This window comes from Podarcis bocagei (genome assembly GCF_964188305.1).
Source record: "Podarcis bocagei genome assembly, chromosome: 12".
NCBI classification, from domain to species: domain Eukaryota; kingdom Metazoa; phylum Chordata; class Lepidosauria; order Squamata; family Lacertidae; genus Podarcis; species Podarcis bocagei.
Genome location: NC_138137.1, coordinates 16,968,054 through 16,988,888, shown reverse-complemented (window position 1 = coordinate 16,988,888; position 20,835 = coordinate 16,968,054).

The following is a 20,835-nucleotide window of genomic DNA, read 5'->3' as shown; positions in this document are numbered from 1 at the left end:
GTCTCCACCTACCTCAGCCTAACTCATAATCTTAGGTAATCAAATTATAAATTTCCTTTAGTAATAAATGATAAATTAAACCTACAAAACCTCTTGTAACCTTACAAGTGATGACAATTATTTAAAGTTGTCTTTTAAATACAATATAACTTTATTCCAGTCTTTCAAGAAGAAGAAGAAGAAGAAGAAGAAGAAGAAGAAGAAGAAGAAGAAGAAGAAGAAGAAGAAGAGTTGGATTTGATATCCCGCCTTCCACTCCCCTTCAGGAGTCTCAAAGCGGCTAACATTCTCCTTTCCCTTCCTCCCCCACAACAAACACTCTGTGAGGTGAGTGGGGCTGAGAGACTTCAGAGAAGTGTGACTGGCCCAAGGTCACCCAGCAGCTGCATGTGGAGGAGCGGAGACGCGAACCCGGTTCCCCAGATTACGTGACTACCGCTCTTAACCACTACACCACATTCTGGTCCTGCTGGTTTCAAATTTTCCCAGTCAATTTTGCTAATTCAGCCTAATCCATTAATTCCATCTGCCACTCTTCTTTCATTGGTATCTCTTCTCGCTTCCATCGCTGGGCTAATAACATTCTCGCTGCAGTTGTAGCATATAAAAACAATGTTTTATCTTGTCTAGGTATTTCTCTACCAACAATTCCTAATAGGAATAACCACTCACATGCTGTAATCAATAAAGTTGTGGCCAAATTAACGCCAAAAATCTTAAACAAATATTCTGTGTCCTGTGTGATTTATTTTGGAGGGGGTTTGTGGGGTCTTCTCATGCAAAACACTGCTCATATGTCCCTATGTAACATTTTAGCTTTTTTTACTGCATTCAAACTCCACCCCACCCCATCCAATGTGTGTACACAGCCCAAGTCCCACTGAACTCAACGAGGTTTACTTCTGAGACTTTGAGGAACGGCTAAGGGAGCTGGGCATGTTTAGCCTGGAGAAGAGGAGGTTAAGGGGTGATATGATAGCCATGTTCAAATATATAAAAGGATGTCACATAGAGGAGGGAGAAAGGTTGTTTTCTGCTGCTCCAGAGAAGCGGACACGGAGCAATGGATCCAAACTACAAGAAAGAAGATTCCACCTCAACATTAGGAAGAACTTCCTGACAGTAAGAGCTGTTCGACAGTGGAATTTGCTGCCAAGGAGTGTGGTGGAGTCTCCTACTTTGGAGGTCTTTAAGCAGAGGCTTGACAACCATATGTCAGGAGTGCTCTGATGGTGTTTCCTGCTTGGCAGGGGGTTGGACTCGGTGGCCCTTGTGGTCTCTTCCAACTCTATGATTCTATGATTCTATGTGTAAGTCTTACAGTGAACAATAGATAAAAGGGCATGGCTTCAGATGGGTGGTAATGACAATTAAGCTACTGGAAGATGTTTCAGTACCTCAACATCTTGGAGGTCCCGGGCCACAGAGAGGTTAGGCTGGCCTCAACCAGAGCCAGGGCTTTTTCGGCTGTGGCTCTGATCTGGTGGAACGCTCTGTCACAAGAGACTAGGGCCCTGCGGGATTTGACATCTTTCCACAGGGCCTGCAAGACAGAGCTGTTCCACCAGGCCTTTGGCCAGGGCACAGCCTGACCCCCTCCTTTGGCAGTCCTCACAGAGCTCTAGCCCAATGGTTGCCATCAATTTGAATTAATTTTATAATTAAATGATTTTAGAATGTTGTATTATTTTATTGTTGTTAGCCGCCCTGAGCCCGGCTTCGGCTGGGGAGGGCGGGATATAAATAAATTATTATTATTATTATTATTATTATTATTATTATTATTATTATTATTATTATTATTATTTCTGCATGTGGCAAAGCTACCCTGTGACTGGGCTAACCACTGAGCTAAAGAAATTGTGAACCACGGGAAAGTGCAGGGGCTCTGTAGCTGTGAAACTCTATGGAACAACAGATGATGGGTTTTTAAGAAAAAATCTCCTGGGTCTGGCAAGTCATAACTATACAGCTCACAGCTGATCTTGCACACAGCTAAGCAGTCTACTCGGGATACTGTGTTTCAGTACAGGGAGACAAGCAACTTGGGTGATATATTGAGGCTAGCGGCCTCGCTGAATCTCTCTCTCTTCTGCAGCAAAATTCCTGCTAAAAGGCACATGTTGATGGATCATTTCAAATGAAGCAAAAATACAAGGCAGGATCGTTCCTTTACTCCCCATCCCCCCTTAACATTCTGGTTCCGTTGTCAAGTGCTTAGCAACGAATCACAAGGATATGTGAGGGATTTGAGGTTTGGCAGTAAACTGATGAGATCACAAAGCTGCACAACTCTCAGATATATAGGGGTGCCCTTCAGAAATAAAAGCACAGCCCGTCAAGTATTCTGCAATATATAACATCCCGTGGCAGTGGGTAATGTCATCACAAGTTTAACCAATAAGCAGCGCAGGAAAGTTACACTTATTGTCTCACAAGGACACCAAGGCAAAAGTTCTCTTCATTCATCTGAGTGTCAAAGGCAGTATTTTATTTTATACTTTTTAAAAAGGAGGAAAAAAGATTTGGGGTCTTACCGCCACAAGCAAATATCTAACTAACAAGTGGGAAGATATTTTATATAAGGAGGTCTGCATGTCAGACACCAAATAGTAGGTTTTGAAGCTGAAATTCAGTCATACCTCGGGTTACAGACGCTTCAGGTTGCACGATTTCGGGTTGCGCATTGTGCGCAGAAACCGAAAGTACCAGAACAGGTTACTTCTGGGTTTCGGTGCTTGCGCATGCATAGAAACACTAAATTGCACTTTGTGCATGTGCAGAAGCACCAAATCGCAACTCGTGTGTGCGCAGACGTGGTGCTGCGGGTTGCGGACATGCTTCCCACACAGATCATGTTCGCAACCCAAGCGTCCAATGTACTGAATTATTTTTTTTTCATTTTGAGGAGGACTTAGTTTGAGGTGAATTGTTTAATCATCACAATACAGTCGAGGGGCAGGTGTAGCTGGTGAGGTGGGATGGGAGCTACTCTTGCCTCCAGCCACTGAGCAGCACCCAAGGGACTTCATGACCTCATCAACTGATAGATGACATCAGAGGTGGAGAAGCACCCTGCAGGAACATGGCTGCTGATTGGCCAGCAGCATCACAACCACACAAAGCTGTTCACCCAGCCACCCAAGTCTCTAATTATGCACCTTATTACGTGCCAGCGTGGATATGGGCTCCACTCCCTCAGCTGTTGCAGTACGTTTCTGAGCACAATTCAAAGTGCTGGTGCTGACCTTTAAAGCCCTAAACAGCCTTGGTCCAGTATTCCTGAAGGAGCATCTCCACCCTCATTGTTTAGCCCGGACACTGAAGTTCAGCTCCGAGGGCCTTCTGGAGGTTCCCTCACTGCGAGAAGCCAAGTTACAGGGAACCAGGCAGAGGGCCTTCTTGGTAGTGGCACCTGCCCTGTGGAAAGCCCTCCCATCAGATGTCAAAGAGAAAAAACAACTACCTGACATTCAGAAGACATCTAAAGTCAGCCCTGTTTGGGGAAGCTTTTAATGTTTGATGCATTACTGTATTTTAATATTTTGTTGGAAGTCGCCCAGAGTGGCTGGGGAAGCCCAGCCAGATGGGCGGGTTATAAATATTATTATTATTATTATTATTATTATTATTATTATTATTATTATTATTGCTGTGTTGTGGGTACAGATGGACAATTCTGTCACTTTCTGTTTCATTCAGTTTCTTATTTTTCCAATATTAGCTCAGTTCTCCATATTCCCACATCAAGTTGCAATTTGTTTTAGTGCATAGAATGGTAGAAATACAGCGTTGGAAGGGAACCCAACCCCCTGCAATGCAATGAAAACTCATCATACATATTAGTATGTATTCCTCCTGACACACATTTGTGTATGCAGTTTTGCCTGATCTGCACTTTTTTTTTGCAAAGCAATTTCCCCCGATAAAATGGGGGGTTTGTATCTTATTTCCACTAATTGATGCATGCTTTACTTTGTTTATGCATTTTTGCATACATGACTTGTCTGGAGAATTGTAGTGCAAAAGTCAGTGGCGTGCACGTTTTGAAAGAGGGCTGTGTTTCAATTCATGCACTGTATCAGAAAATGCGGATTACCGTATTTTTCGCTCCATAAGATGCACCAGACCACAAGAGGCACCTAGTTTTTGGAGGAGGAAAACAAGAAAAAAAATATTCTGAATCTCAGAAGCCAGAACAGCAAGAGGGATCACTGCGCAGTGAAAGCAGCAATCCCTCTTACTGTTCTGGCTTCTGGGATAGCTGTGCAGCCTACACTCGCTCCATAAGACGCACACACATTTCCCCTTACTTTTTAGGAGGGAAAAAGTGAGTCTTATAGAGCAAAAAATACGGTACGTTGGCTTGCCTTTAAACAGAAAGAGAATCAACTTCCTCCCCCTGTTTCTAGCTGGGAGCTACACTACATCAAAATGTAGCTGCATGGATTTTATTTAAGATTAAGCGTGATAGCTTGCTTGTGAGATATGAAAATAAAAACTGAAATATGAAGTTTTAAAAACATGCAGTGCTGTGCATTGTGAATGTCCCTTATGTGATAAGCTACCAATATCATGCACTAAGCAGTGTGAAGCTTCACAAGACCATTTGCTAAACCACCATCAGCCATTTACATCTGACACTACCTTATCTAGGTCCCTAGTTTTGCAAACTTGGTGGTTCTCATCAGAGATATCTGAGGCCGCCTAAAAATAAAGATGTCATATCCTCTGCCTTGATAGATTATCGAGTGTTCTCAGTAATTTGTCAGGCTCTTGGTGCCAACGGCTGCATGGTGAAGTGCCGAACTAGTCCATCATTTTGGGCTGGAATACAAAGCGTTTGCTCCAGTACATCAGGAGCCCAATATGAATGTGCATCGTTGTAATTCAGACAGCTGCCAAATTAGTTCTACCATGATATCCGTCTTGAAAATATTAAAATGCCAGGATTTTTTGTTAATAATTTCAATGGGCGAGGTGATGGATTTATTTAATATATTTTTGCACAATTGGCAGTGGGCCAAAGCTGGTGACTACAGGGTCTAGCATGACGCTAAGGAATATACTCCCAAACCTGGTGGCGTTCAAACAGAGGCTGTAATATTACATCCTTCCTTCCTTCCTTCCTTCCTTCCTTCCTTCCTTCCTTCAATCTCAGACCTGTGATAGAGAAATCTCACCCAAATAATTTACTATTATATATATATATATATATATATATATATATATATATATATATATATATATATACGATGGTGAGGACTACTATTTCAGCAGAAACAAAGAACCACCGATTCTGCATTGTGCAACTGTTTGTAGCTTATGCACAGCAACGAGAACAAAGTGAGCACTGTAATCAATATATCGCGTAAAAGACAGTTACAAGGCAACAGTGGAAAGGATGGCTGTGTGCCTTAGGAACAACCATATCAAATTAGGAAGAGAGTAACAGTGCAATCAGTGCTCTCTCTCTCTCTCTCTCTCACACACACACACACACAAACACTTTGAAAAATCTTCTTACTTTTTTTTATTTATTAAATTTCTATACTGCCCCTATACCCGTAGACCTGTTCACAACACAAGATCACAATATAAAAAACACAAAATGCATAATAAAAACAAAGACACCCCAATAACCCCCCATTCCACAACACATTTAAAAGGACATCAGATATCTATCGGCCTGGTTTAAGAGGAACGTTTTCACCTGGCGACTAAAGGTGTACAATGAAGGCGCCAACTGAACCTCCCTGGGGAGACCATTCCACAAATGGGGGGCCACTGCAGAAAAGGCCCGTTCTCGTTTCTGCTAGTTACCCAGCTACTTTATGCAAATATACTACAGAAGAAACATGGCTGCTTCATCAGAAATAAAGCAGTCCTGAAGAGAGGGAAGGGGCAGTGCAAAAACTCAAGGTTAGCCTATGCTCTGTTTTATAATGTTCAACTATGGTTTTAACCCAGAGACGAGGAACCTGTTAGCCATGCTGGCTGGGGACTCCAATTCCCATCAGCCCACCAGTATGGCCAATGGTCAGGAAAGATGGGAGTTGTAGTCCAGCAACATCCAGAGGCCCACAGGTTTCTCACCCGGGTATTACCCCCCTCAGCACTCCTCCTCCCATGGCTTTCTTTCCTGCCAGCCTTCTTGTCAGATTTTGGCTGTTTTAACCTGATCTGAGTTTATAAAAAGATAAAGGTAAAGGACCCATGACAGTTAAGTCCAGTCACGAACGACTCTGGGGTTGCGGCGCTCATCTTGCTTTAAAGGCCGAGGGAGCCGTCCACAGCAGTTTTTCCAGGTTACGTGGCCAGCATAACTAAGCTGCTTCTGCCGAAACCAGAGCAGTGCACGGAAATGCCGTTTCTTTCCCGCCGGAGTGGTACCTATTTATCTACTTGCACTTTGACGTGCTTTCGAACTGCTAGGTTGGCAGGAGCTGGGGCCGAACAACGGGAGCTCACCCCATCGCGGGGATTCGAACCACCGACCTTCCGATTGGCAAGCCCAAGAAGCTCAGTAGTTTAGACCACAGCGCCACCCACGTCCCTTGATCTGAGTTTATATTTCGTGCTAAAGGCCTTTTACTGGAGACTAATGCTATGGCCTTATTATAGGGCAGAGAAATCCTAATCTGGCCTGGGGGATGCTTGGAGTGGAGAGCTCCTACTGCATCTAAAACTCTGCCCATCAGGTTGGAAGGTGAGGGGCAGTTTTTATACCAGCTCTAGGGTGGTGCAGCAGAGGACTTGGATGATAGCCATCTGAAGGAACTGGATAGCCTTTAAGTCCAGTGGGTTTTGTGGCTGTCTCAGCTCTGTCCATTAAACACCCTGTTTCTGGATCCTCCATCAGCTGCTGCCAGTGATAGCCCCCAACTTGCTCCAGTAGAGGTCAGGCGTCCACTACAGGAGAGCCCCCAACATCGGTAGTGCTCCCCACCATCAGTGGAAGCCAGCAGAGAGGGGGCTGTGTTTTATCCCATGCCCACCATCAGCAGGGGTGAATTGCAGCCATAGTCATTATTTTAACCTGTTGACTTTATGACGTTTTTATGATGCAATCTTCTTTGAGTCGGCTTTGCCCAAGGTGGTGGCATAAAATGGGCTGAAATAAATGAAAATCAAATGAATAGCTGAGAAACCTGATTGATGGGTTGGGTGGCCCAGTGATGTATTTCCTGAGCCCTGCCTTTAATGCAGCTCAAGCGCTGAAAACTATACTGCCACATTTGCACAAAACCAGCCTAATTAATAAGAGGAACCAGTATGACTAGCTCCAGTGTAGAGTAGAATCTAGTCTTCGTTTTAGCGGAAACATCCATTAGCCATTGAATTCATACACACACACCTAATTGTGTGCACATGTTTGCAATGAAACTTTAGGGGAAATGTTAGAATTCCTGCTCCAGGATTGCAGTCATGGGAGTGTTGTTTATCACATCGCGGTGTATGTTTTGACTCCACAAAGTGGGAAGTGACGGAGACAAGGTGTTTGTGTTACTGTGTTCCATGAAGTGGGACTATTGTCCTTTGTTCTTTCTCTTTGCTGTCTGATGCTAGAGAGAGAGGGAGCCATGTTGCAGTGCTCCGTGTGTGTTTATATGTAAATAAAGTAGATTAGCCAAAATGCTGAGTTGCTGAGGTCTGTTACGCAAGCTGCGATGACTCTGCGGATCCCTAAATGTGCCGATGTCTGTTGGCATCAGTTGCTGTGATGTTTGAGCTGAAGAAAGCTTTTGAAGCTCCCGAACGATTGACCAGGAGGGAGAGAACATGCCAGTCGGGCATGTGTCTCTGCCAGGGTCCTACTTGAGTGTAGGATAAGCTCCTGACAGTTTGCAATTAAACATTGGGGAAAATGTGAAGGAATGTATTTCAGGACTGGGGAATCTTTAGCCCTCCAGAAGTTGTTGGATTACAGTAATTCCTAACCATTGGCTAGGGCTGTTAAAAATTGAACAACACCACAAGAGCCATAGGTTCTGCAGGCCTGGTGTATTTCAGCGTAATTGATTTTTTCTGTTGCTATGAGGCTTTGATTATTTCTTGCATCTGGTTCTCCTGGTTTTGTTTTGTTTCGTAAAACGTTAAGAATAAAGTTATCTTATCCTATTCGTCTAAGAACAAGGTAGTTACTTTTGCATCCAGAGACAATTTTTTGCTTTTTGCAAGTGTGCAATTACCCAGAAATAGAAATGTTGATCGTTGGTCATTTGCACTTCAAAGTCCAAACTGATGGATCTGATCTGACTGTGCAGCTGAGCAATTTCATAATGCGGCAAACTCACAGTCCTTGGTGCCATCTGACACTAATGGTGAAGCATTGATCAAACATACGCTCCTTAGACTGATTGTTTTCAGGCTACCTGTCAGATGCAGATTCCGTTGCTTATAGTCAAGTTCTACAAGAATGTCACAAGCTTACTCTAGTATTTCCCTACAAAGTTTTGCTTTAAAAGCTCGGTGGGACGCGGGTGGTGCTATGGGTTAAACCACAGAGCCTAGGACTTGCCGATCAGAAGGTCGGTGGTTCGAATCCCTGCGATGGGGTGAGCTCCCATTGTGCGGTCCCAGCTCCTGCTAACCTAGCAGTTCGAAAGCACGTCAAAGTGCAAGTAGATAAATAGGTATCGCTCCGGCGGGAAGGTAAACGGCGTTTGCGTGCTTCTCTGGTTCACCAGAAGCGGCTTAGTCATGCTGGCCACATGACCCGGAAGCTGTACGCCGGCTCCATTGGCCAATAAAGCAAGATGAGCGCCACAACCCCAGAGTCGGCCACGACTGGACCTAACGGTCAGGGGTCCCTTTACCTTAATCTTCATAAGGGTGACCTTGCATACTTCTACCTATACTCAGCATAGGAAACCAGCCATACGAACAACCCATGTTGATGCTCATCAGTCCATACCAGCCAGATCAGCAGAGGTTGAAGCTCTCCACTAACCTGAGTATTGTGAATGCATAGTACAGTGGTACCTCGGGTTAAGAACTTAATTCGTTCCGAAGGTCCATTCTTAACCTGAAACTGTTCTTAACCTGAGGTACCACTTTAGCTAATGGGGCCTCCTGCTGCCACCGCGCCGCAATTTCTGTTCTCATCCTGAAGCAAAGTTCTTAACCCGAGGTACTATTTCTGGGTTAGTGGAGTCTGTAACCTGAAGCATATGTAACCCAAGGTACCACTGTAGTGAAATAAGGCGCACCTGATCCTTGATGTTAGCCCAAAGGAGGTCCAGGCTGGATGTTTTTACAGCATATCAGCAACATATCTAATCTGTGTGACCTTCTTCTTCCCTTAACTCAGACCCTCCAAGTATCCCTATTTTCCAGGGACCATTCCAGATATACAGAAGCCGTCCCGGTTTCTGATTTGATCCTGGAATGTCCCACTTTTCCTTAGGACGTCCCTATTCTCACTGGAGAAATGTTGGAGGGTATGCTAACTGTGTTATTATCAGGGCCGTCTTAAACATATCTGGCGCCGTGGTGCAAAGATCCCTCTGGTGCCGCCCCCCCCCATTTCCCAGAGTTGCCGACCTTTTTTAGGGAGGACGGCGCTGCCCAGCTTTGCGTGACTGGAGGAGGCGGGCAGCGGCTGAAGGGCAGCTCCTCCGGTGGGGAAGAGGCGAAGGCTGGACACTGCGGCTCCTGGCTTAGCTGGCTGCTTCTTGCCATGGTGGCCACGGCAGGCGGAGGCACTGGCACAGCAAGGGCGGTGAGCTGATGCTGGGAGGCGCCACATCCAGCCTCCGCCTCTCCCCTGGTGCCCTCTAGAACTTGGCGCCATGGCGCCCCACACCACTAGCCTCTATGGGTAAGACGCCCCTGGCTGTTATTTCCCCCAGTGCATCCCTAACCTATGCTAGCATTACTCCCTTCCATTTTTCTTTTTTATTTGTCTGTTTCATCCATTGCTGTCCCTCTACATAATAGCTTACTCCTAGCCAAGGAGTAAAGCTAAAGCCATGGTTTTCCCAGTAGTGATGTATGGAAGTGAGAGCTGGACCATAAAGAAGGCTGATCGTCAAAGAATTTATGCTTTTGAATTATGGTGCTGGAGGAGACTCTTGAGAGTCCCATGGACTGCAAGAAGATCAAACCTATCCATTCTGAAGGAAATCAGTCCTGAGTGCTCACTGGAAGGACAGATCCTGAAGCTGAGGCTCCAATACTTTGGCCACCTAATGAGAAGAGAAGACTCCCTGGAAAAGACCCTGATGTTGGGAAAGATGGAGGGCACAAGGAGAAGGGGATGACAGAGGAGAAGATGGTTGGACAGTGTTCTCGGAGCTACCAACATGAGTTTGACCAAACTGCGGGAGGCAGTGGAAGACAGGAGTGCCTGGCATGCTCTGGTCCATGGGGTCACAAAGAGTCAGACATGACTAAACAACAACAAGCCAAAGAGTCTAGGTAATGGACCTGAAGAAAGAAGAAAGAAGGGAAGCACGTTAACATTGCTAGGCTGTTGCAAAGCCATCTGCCTCTGGGGGGTTTCTTCCTGCCTTGGGGGCAGAGGCAGGGCTAAATGTCCCACTTGCCCAATGGTATTCTCGTCATTCACTCTTTGGGGTACTGCACAGGCCTAATTCAGCCTCTGCCAATTAGTACTGCACAAATGCAAAACAAGTGTCTCTTCTTTCCAGCCCCATCCTTAATCAGAAAATTTTCTTGAATTATGGCCCTGAGATCTAATTTTTCATTTTTACTTACTGAAGCGCTCTTTTCTTGTGACTATGATAAGTGAAGAGTGATTAGGATAAGTGATGATTACAGCTTCGCTAAAGTTACTCTTTTTACATCTGTGGTGTGGCTGAATGAGAGAAGACAGGCACATCAATTATACTGAAGATTTCATTTCCACTGTCATCACTGACCAAGATATTGCCGTGCACACCCACACGCACACCCACACACCCTTCTTCCTTCCCATTAAGGCCAAATTCTGGGTCAAGCTGACTTTCTAGTTTGATCTTGCAATTGCAAACCTCAAATACGGCTTTGCCATCATTAGGTGTAATGTGGCAGCAAGAGGGAACACTTTTTATTCTATTGCGGCCTGACTTTCCCTTTTAGAAATCAAAAGTGCCATTTAACCTCACAGTAGAAAATAACATTTTTGTTGAGGCAAGCCTTTGGCCCTTGAGATAAGCTTATGGTGTTGTATTCACCCAAGTCCTACTCAGAGCAGACCCACCAAAATTAATGCTCCCAACTTAGTCATGTCTATTAACCCAATGTGCTTTATTTTAATAATGTTCTACCTGCCTCCTTCTAATGTTTTTACTTTCTTTCTTTTCCTCTTTATTGTATTTTACTACATTTGTATTGCTATCAGCTGCCTTCAACCCCATTTGGTGGAAAGGTGAGATATAAATTTAAAAAAGAAAAGAATAATGACCCTCAAGTGAAAGCTGGACCATAAAGAAGGCTGATCGACGAAGAATTGATGCTTTTGAATTATGGTGCTGGAAGAGACTCTTGAGAGTCCCATGGACTGCAAGAAAATCAGACCTATCCATTCTTAAGGAAATCAGCCCTGAGTGCTCACTGGAAGGACAGATCCTGAAGCTGAGGCTCCAATACTTTGGCCACCTCATGAGAAGAGAAGACTCACTGGAAAAGACCCTGATGTTGGGAAAGATGGAGGGCACAAGGAGAAGGGGACGAGATGGTTGGATAGTGTTCTCGAAGCTACCAGCATGAGTTTGACCAAACTGCGGGAGGCAGTGGAAGACAGAAGTGCCTGGCGTGCTCTGGTCCATGGGTCACGAAGAGTTGGACACGACTAAATGACTAAACAACAATAACAACAAGGCAAAGGGGATGCGGGTGGCACTGTGGTCTAAACCACAGAGCCTAGGGCTTGCCGATCAAGAAGGTTGGCAGTTCGAATCCCCGCGACGGGGTGAGCTCCCGTTGCTCGCTCCCTGCTCCCGCCAACCTAGCAGTTCGAAAGCACTTCAAAGTGCAAGTATATAAATAAGTACTGCTCCAGCGGGAAGATAAACGGTGTTTCTGTGTGCTGCTCTGGTTCGCCAAAAGCGGTTTAGTCATGCTGGCCACATGACCTGGAAAAAATGTCTGTGGACAAACATCAGCTCCCTCGGCCAGTAAAGAAAGATGAGCGCCACAACCCCAGAGTCGTTCGTGACTGGACCTAACACTCAGGGGTCCCTTTACCTTTTTAAGGCATGTTAAGCTGGTTAGGAGGGACGCGGGTGGCGCTGTGGGTAAAACCTCAGCGCCTAGGACTTGCCGATCACATGATCGGTGGTTTGAATCCCTACGGCGCGGTGCGCTCCCGTCGTTTGCTCCCAGTGCCTGCCAACCTAGCAGTTCGAAAGCATCCCCGGGTGCAAGTAGATAAATAGGGACCGCTTACCAGCAGGAAGGTAAACGGCGTTCCGTGTGCTGCGCTGGCTCACCAGATGCAGCTTGTCACGCTGGCCACGTGACCCGGAAGTGTCTGCGGACAGCGCTGGCTCCCGGCCTATAGAGTGAGATGAGCGCACAACCCTAGAGTCTGGCAAGACTGGCCCGAACGGGCAGGGGTACCTTTACCTTTACCTTAAGTTGGTCAGGCAGGTGTCCGGGGACACTGAATAAGTTCAATGGTTGTGCAGGAACTAATCACAGTATTTAGCACTTGTATGCTGCTTTAGAATGTTGTCATTTCGCATATATTACCTCATCCTTACAACGCTGCAAGATTCGTCTGCACTATAACACAGGTGTGCGGTGAGCTGAGACTGCAAGAATAGTGAGTTGCCTGAAGTCCTTTGCAACACAATTTTATAAATGTCTGAGCGGAAGTCCCACTGAGTTCAATGGCGCTTATTTCCAGGTAAGAGACTAGAGAGGATTACAACTTTAGTAAATTAATGGTGGAGGCAAAATGTGAAACAGAAGCTTCCCAGTTTCACATTCTTAGCTACTGCATTGCAATGACCTTCATATATCTCAGAGCATGGCTATCTTAAACCCAAACTGACCAGTCCTGTGCTCCATTGGTTATAGAATCATAGAATTGTAGAGCTGAGAAAGACCAAGAGGGTCATCTAATCAAATCTACCGCAATGCAGGAATCTTTTTGTCCTATGTGAGGCTCGAACCCACGACTATGAGATTAAGAGTCTCATGCTCTACTGAGTGAGTTATGTCTATGTGAATCGTTTCCTAGCGCTTCATAGGTCTTCTTTCAGCCCAGATCAATTCGACAGGCAGTGAGCTGCACATTAAAATGGAAGCTTCTTTTGCCAGAGAAACCAGTAGCTGCAGAACGATAGAAAGCAAAGTGAGCATTTGAAATCTCAAAAAAGGATATTGCAACTATAGTGCTTCTCTGAACCATGCAACATATGGAATACTTAATTACAGGAAGAAAATTATATGTTCCGGCCGAGAGAGTAACCTAATCAATACTGTTTACACTCAACTCTAATTCACTTGTCCTACAACTCATTAAGTTTGAGATGTTATTGATTATTTCCCCCTCCCCCAGCAACCCCCTGCCAGTAGATGGCTCAGTGGCTAAATAAGAGCATTTATATATATATGAGATCTTGGATTGAGTTTGATCCATAAACCTTCATCACATGAGTTTGGTGGGTCTTACCTGATATCCATGGCAAAACTGAGAAGAGAACTCATCCAGAGCAAAAATAAAATAAAATAAATGCCAGGACTAGAGCCAGGCATAGGCAAACCCGGCCCTCCAGATGTTTTGGGACTAGAACTCCCATCATCCCTGACCACTGGTCCTGATAGCTAGGGATGATGGGAGTTGTAGTCCCAAAACATCTGGAGGGCTGACTTTGCCTATGCTTGGACTAGACCTGCCCCTGGTCTTCTGAGAGGAAGACCAGGAGCGTGAAGTGAACTGTGAATTCATTTTAAATATGTTGCTCAGCTTTTTGGTTTCCAGCTTCACCTGCTATGGCTTTTGTCCATTGACCGAGACACAAATAATACAGTAAGCCTCAAGCCGTTAAACCTCGTTTTATGAGGTAAAGTTGATGCCAAGAAAGAGAGGCACTACAGCGTCGCAACCCCAAACCTCACCTCCACTGTAGGCTACTTTCTTTCCCCTGCCAATTATGGATGATCATTTTGCCTTTTAGCATTACTAAAATGATTTTGAAGAAGAAGAAGAAGAAGAAGAAGAAGAAGAAGAAGAAGAAGAAGAAGAAGAAGAAGAAGAAGACACACCAGAAACTCAAACAAGCCACAGTTTCAATCCCCTGCTAGAGATTAGGCTCAAAAGCCCCAGGTTTAAATGCTAAGAAGTTGCTATGGCAGCAAATTCAGCAGTTTCTGTATAAGGAGGCCAGGCTGCTAAATGCATTCTCAGCATCTTCGCAAAATGACAGCTTCCAGGATTCCTTGGCTAGGAGAGCCAGAATAACAATTAAATCAGGGCGCATCTTTACGGGAGACAAATGTGTGTGCAATTCACAACTAAAACCTGCCCTACACCCTTCAGGGCTGGCCCCACATATTTTGCTATCTTGAGGTGAAGGAAACTGAAAAGGTGAATTCTACTTCACCTTTGAGAACCAGTGACACCCATCATCACAGCTCAGGTCAGTAAGGTTGCTTAGGGGGTGGCAGAGTTGGTCATGTGGCACATCCTTCTTGAGGGGGCCTGGGGGGCTTACACTGCTCTCTCCCCACATACTCCAGCCAGCCAAAAATCTGGTAAAGCAGGAATATGGACAGGGAGCTCTGTTCCTTTTTATCAGCAGAAGCAATGACTGCCGGAGGGCTTTATGCACTGGGAAGGTTGGAGGGCAGATCTGGCCTAGCAAACAATTTCCTTGTTAGATAGGCTGGGCTCAGGGAGGGACTGGGGCCAAAATCACCCAGTGAACTTTCATGGCTGAGCAGGGAGGCAGCACTGGGTTTAGGGAGGTGTGAGTGCCCCCCCCCCACAGGGTGTTGAGCTGAGGGGGCACAAAATTGGGAAGTTCCACATATGAGAAGATCCATTTGGGGGCACCAAATTTCTGCCTCCTCAGGGTGCCATGTTAGCAACAATTACCACAGACCCTCCAAGTGTCCCTATTTTCCAGGGACAGTCCTGGATTTACAGAAGCTGTCCCAGACTCTAATTTGATCCTGCAATGTCCTGCTTTTCCTTAGGACGTCCCTATTTTCATTGGAGAAATGTAGGAGGGTATGGAATTCTGAAAAAAAAAAACAAAAACCCGAGCTAAGGAGATAGTAACTTGTCAGGGAACTGCCATCGGAGCTGGAAGCCTCCAAAGGGAAGGCGGAGAGGGTCCCAGTAGGGAGAGAGGGAGCCCGTCTGCTGGGGAAGGAAATCAGCGTAACACCAGTAGAGAAGGGGGGAAGATGGGGGAATCGGGGAGGAGGCTCCAAAACTCCTCACCGGAGACCAGCGGAGAGAGTATGGGTACACCACTGCCCACACCCTCCCTGTGCAGAAGACTTCCGCGCAGGGAGAGTAGGAGGAGACTTGGCGTCAAGGAACTTTTGTGCTGGAAGAAGTTTAAGAAACGCCCACTGACGGATTCTGCCAGCGACTGAGACAGTCACGATGCTGGAGGCTGTTTAGTCAGAAAGGGTTAACCAGGTAACCTAGCCAGGAGTGGCGGCAACTTACGCACGAGCAACCCCTAAACCCATTACATAACTATACAACCTTTAGAAGACCCCTGAAGGCAGCCCTGTATAGGGATTTTTTAAAAAAAAATGTTTAATGTTTCATTATGTTTTTATATATGTTGGAAGCTGCTCAGAGTGGCTGGGGCAACCCAGTCAGATGGGCAGGGGATTATTATTTTTATTATTATTAAATAGGACATCTCTATTTTCATTGGAAAAATGTTGGTGGGTATGTTACCAAAGCCCACCCCTGAGGGAAGTGAATCCAGGTCTCCCTAGCAAAGTTAAATAGGCTAACTACTACACCCGACCTTTCCTGCTCATTGTTTTATGACTGTCAGCAGGTTACAGCAAACATTTAAAACAGGCGTAGGCAACCTAAGGCCCAGGGGCCAGATGCGGCCTAATCACCTTCTCAATCCGGCCTGTGGACGTCCGGGAATCTGCATGTTTTTACATGAGTAGAATGTGTGCTTTTATTTAAAATGCATCTCTGGGTTATATATAGTCCAGCCCACCACATTGTCTGAGGGACGGTGCACCAGCCCACGGCTGAAAAAGGTTGCTGACCCGATTTAAAACATCAAAATGCAGCAGAACATGTCGGTAAATTCAAAAATCAACAACTTGGCAAACACAGAATAAATCAGGGCTGATATATTCCACCAGCACCACTCTGCAGTGCCATAGCAGGGGTTGCCAGTGCCCGGGGCCTTGTAGAGGGGTGTGTGGGAAGGAGGGAAACAGACGGAGTACGCATGCTCATTAAACTGCCTAACTGCATCTACATCACCCAGGAGCTCGCAGCCGCAGAGGTAAGAAAAGAAGAGTGGTTCTGTTGTCTGGAGAGGTCACTTCCTGGTTCGCATGGAGAAGCTGTTTTCAATGGAGTCCAGCAACAGAAGCATGCAGCTGCATTGAGGCAGGACCGGGTGTTGACATTTTGCACCCCTAACAATTTTGTGTCTGGGGCAACCGCCCCTGTGCCCCCCCTACATCACTGCCATGCCAGACAGGTTCCAATTATTTCAATAGCTACACAATAAGTAGAAATTCAGATTCCTCCATCACCGTATCACCATGCTAGAGAAAGTTGCCATTGTTTGCATTCTGTCCTTTGTGAAATGTTTTAAGGCACAGGAGTTCTACCAGAAAAGAAAAGGAAAACTAACTTCACATACCACTTTGCCTTCAGTGCTGGTTCTACTGCTGACCTCGGTCATTCGCACTGCAGGCAGGGGAGAATGTGGTCTCTGCAATCTCCACAGCAGGACCCCATAGTCAACCTTCATGATTTGAGATTTTTCAGGCACGTCTTTTGTTCTTTCTGAAGGAAAGAAAAGGAAGCTACTATAGGATCCACTTCTAAAAATCATGAAATATGAGAATTGCTACCCAGAAAGAGAATGATGGATGACCCGTCAGGAATGATTAAAAAACAGCAAAAAGGAGGGCATGAGTTAACAGATAAGCTGTCTATGGTTATGATTATGACTATGATATTCATTATCATTATTAAGAGATATAGAGAAGCAGCCATGGCAGAGTTTTTAGAACCAAGGAACAAGCAAGGAAATCGCAAGGAAATTATGAGGCTCTCTAGATGTCATTTTTATTGTGCATCCGACGGCGATTTGTACTAATGATGGTATCAGGGCGGTTAGACATGATCCCACGTTAGTATAGAAAAGTTCCAGAGATAATTAAAATGTTTATAGTAATAAAAATAATTTTTGTGTGGGTAATTTTACTTCTGGAACTTTTCTATTCTTAATGTGTCATATCTATCTATCTATCTATCTATCTATCTATCTATCTATCTATCATCTATCTATACAATGGTACCTCGGGTTACATACGCTTCAGGTTACATACGCTTCAGGATACAGACTTCGTTAACCCAGAAATAGTGTTTCAGGTTAAGAACTTTGCCTCAGGATGAGAACACAAATCGTGCTCCGGCAGCGCGGTGGCAGCGGGAAGGCCCATTAGCTTAAGTGGTGCTTCAGGTTAAGAACAGTTTCAGGTTAAGAACAGACCTCCAGAATGAATTAAGTACTTAACCCGAGGTACCACTGTATGTTGTTGTTGTTGTTTAATCATTTAGTTGTGTCCGACTCTTCGTGACCCCATGGACCAGAGCACACCAGACACTCCTGTCTTCCACTGCCTCCTGCAGCTGGTAGCTTCGAGAACACTGTCCAACCATCTCGTCCTCTGTAGTCCCCTTCTCCTTGTGCCCTCCATCTTTCCCAGCATCAGGGTCTTTTCCAGGGAGTCTTCTCTTCTCATGAGGTGGCCCAAGTATTGGAGCCTCAGCTTCAGGATCTGTCCTTCCAGTGAGCACTCAGGGCTGATTTCCTTCAGAATGGAAAGGTTTGATCTTCTTGCAGCCCATGGGACTCTCAAGAGTCTCCTCCAGCACCATAATTCAAAAGCATCCATTCTTCGGCGATCAGCCTTCTTTATGTTCCAGCTCTCACTTGCATACATCACTACTGGGAAAACCATAGCTTTTACTATACGGACCTTTGTTGGCAAGGTGATGTCTCTGCTTTTTAAGATGCTGTCTCGGTTTTTTTTTTTTTTGTGTGTGTGTGTGTGTAGATGTATATAGAGATGTATATATAGAGATATATAAAGCAAATAACCTGAAACAAGCACAAATGAGCTACGGTTATATTATTGATTTCTAAAAATGGTCCTATAAATGCTCGGTGTTTTTCTCTCTTTCCTTTCATAATATAGCCATGCATCTTCTTTCTCTCTTTCTTTTAATCTTGCCACTTGGTATTGAGCTGCTCACAATGACTTCTAGATTTTCCCCCACTCAGTTGTGAGCGGCATATTGAGAACCTGTCAATTTGTATGAATATTTCCCCAAATTATCCTTTCCATTTCCACACACTTGCCCGTATTGATTTTTCCTTTTCAGTTGCCTACTTATTTGGAAGCTTTGTTGACTGACCACTTCTTTTCTGTCCTGTAGTTCCCCCCCCCCAAAAAAAAGACAGAGAGCTAAAAGAGCGTTCAGTTTGCTTTCATTGCACCATTGCTTTTGTATGACTTTATTATATGCTTTCCCAATCTTTTATTTCCCCCCTCCAAGGACCCTGCTGAGAAATTGGATCTCCATGGGAACACCTCTACCTGTGGTGAAGACTACCTCAGACATCACAGAGCAGCAAAGAGAGCAAAGAATCCCGTATAGTATAACAGATTGCCTAAATTGCCCCTGTCTTATTATCCACTCTTTTCTCTCTCTCCATAATTTCTTCCTGTACCACTTTGGATCCTGTTCAACTATCACTCCTAGCACACAATCACACAGACCGCTTTTAAGCACAATGTTCCTGTTGATACACTGAGGGGAGAAATGTTAATCCAGTTTCGTTACTGCTTCATGCAGGCACCCAGAACTGTGGAGCTCAAGCTTCAAATATTGTCCAAGGGGAAGAGATATATTGAGCATTGCTTTGTTTTGTTTTAAAGTCTTTCAGTGTTAGCCTTAAGAAATAGTTGGCTCACATTTTCCTTTGCTATCAGAAATGTACTTTTTCAAAGGTGGCGCAGAGGGAAAGGGGGATTGGGAGAGAGAGGGAGGGAGGGAGGGAGGGAAGGAAAGAAAGAAAGAAAGAAAGAAAGAAAGAAAGAAAGAAAGAAAGAAAGAAAGAAAGAAAGAATCCAATGAAGTGGGATAAAGTGCCAAAAATAGATTGTAAGAGGTACTTTTTGTGTGGACAGGCGGAGTCCCCCCAACCCCAGGCGACCTCCGAGCAGAATAATGACTCAAGACAACGTGGTCTGGGATTAAAATTGGCCACAATTTTATTAAGTTTCAGATGTAGGGAGACCTTGGCTGAGGCATTGGGCATTTATCCTTCCCATTCCCCAGCTGGGGATCTGGGAGACATCAGAGTTATCCAGAATGTGTGGGGATTGGGCTGGCTCTGGAGAACATATGTTCAAGCATAGAGCCCGCCCCCCCCCGTTTCACCGCCGTTGGAGGGGAGAGAAATGACAACCTCTTGGCATATGGCCAATGCCTCCCCTCAAGACCCCTTTAACGGGGAACCCTGGTATCCCTGCCGCAAGGGGTCACCACTTCATGCCTCCCCCCCCCCATTTAGGAAGATAGACTAAAGGATTCCGCCCAAGGCCTGAAACCGCCAAAGTTGTGACGTTTTGCCACAGGAAAGGCAAAACCTGCCAATGCAGGAAAATTTCTTTCCGGCCCTTCAACAGCGACCATGATGTAGCAGTGCCTGCGTACCTGTGGAGAAGAGGTTAACCTGCAAAAGAAGACTTAACTGAGGGAGCGGAGGGTGGGAGAAGGTCTGGAGCCGACTGCCGCTTCGCAGGTAAGATTCACCTTCTGTTGTGTGGGCAGGATGGTCCCTCCCCTTACCTGGCCAATCCCCTGGCAACGCCTCCCCAGGCGGGATTGGGTGATTGGCTGAGGTAGGCGGAGACCACCAGGTATCCAGCCTGGGGAGGATGAAGCAAGGTAAACGGTGTTTCCGTGCGCTGCTCTGGTTCGCCAGAAGTGGCTTAGTCCTGCTGGCCACATGACCCAGAAGCTGTACACCGGCTCCCTCGGCCAATAAAGCGAGATGAGCGCCGCAACCCCAGAGTCGGTCATGACTGGACCTAATGGTCACAGGTCCCTTTACCTTTACCTATCCGTATACGACCATTTGTGGGTCCAGGTGCAGTGAAGATGTGGGCCAGGCATGGTGAAGTTACACAGGCATTTGGGGATGGCCACAGCTTTAGTGATTACAGATGTCACCAGGTTTCAGTGCAGGCATTGGGTGTGTATCCAGTATCAACCAGCCCCCTGCTAGCGGATTGTTTGGCAGGGTTAACCAAGAATTGCCCTCAGACATGCATCAAATTGGGGCGACCCTTCCAAGATCAACATTTTGGGAGTGCTATGGTCCATCAGCCCCCGCCTGGGCAACTAGGCAAAAGCACCTGCCCCTGGATCCCGTTAACAGGATACTTGGGGGGGGGGGCTCCTGACCACACTGTGTCCACCTTGACTAAGGATCCAAATTGGTAGATTGGTTTTTGGTTTTGTTTATGTTTAAAAAATTTATTTTTTACCAACAACCAAACACAAACAGTGAAACCCCCCAGGCGGCTGATACATTGGGTGTACATAATCAATAATAACATATTCAAATCAACCAT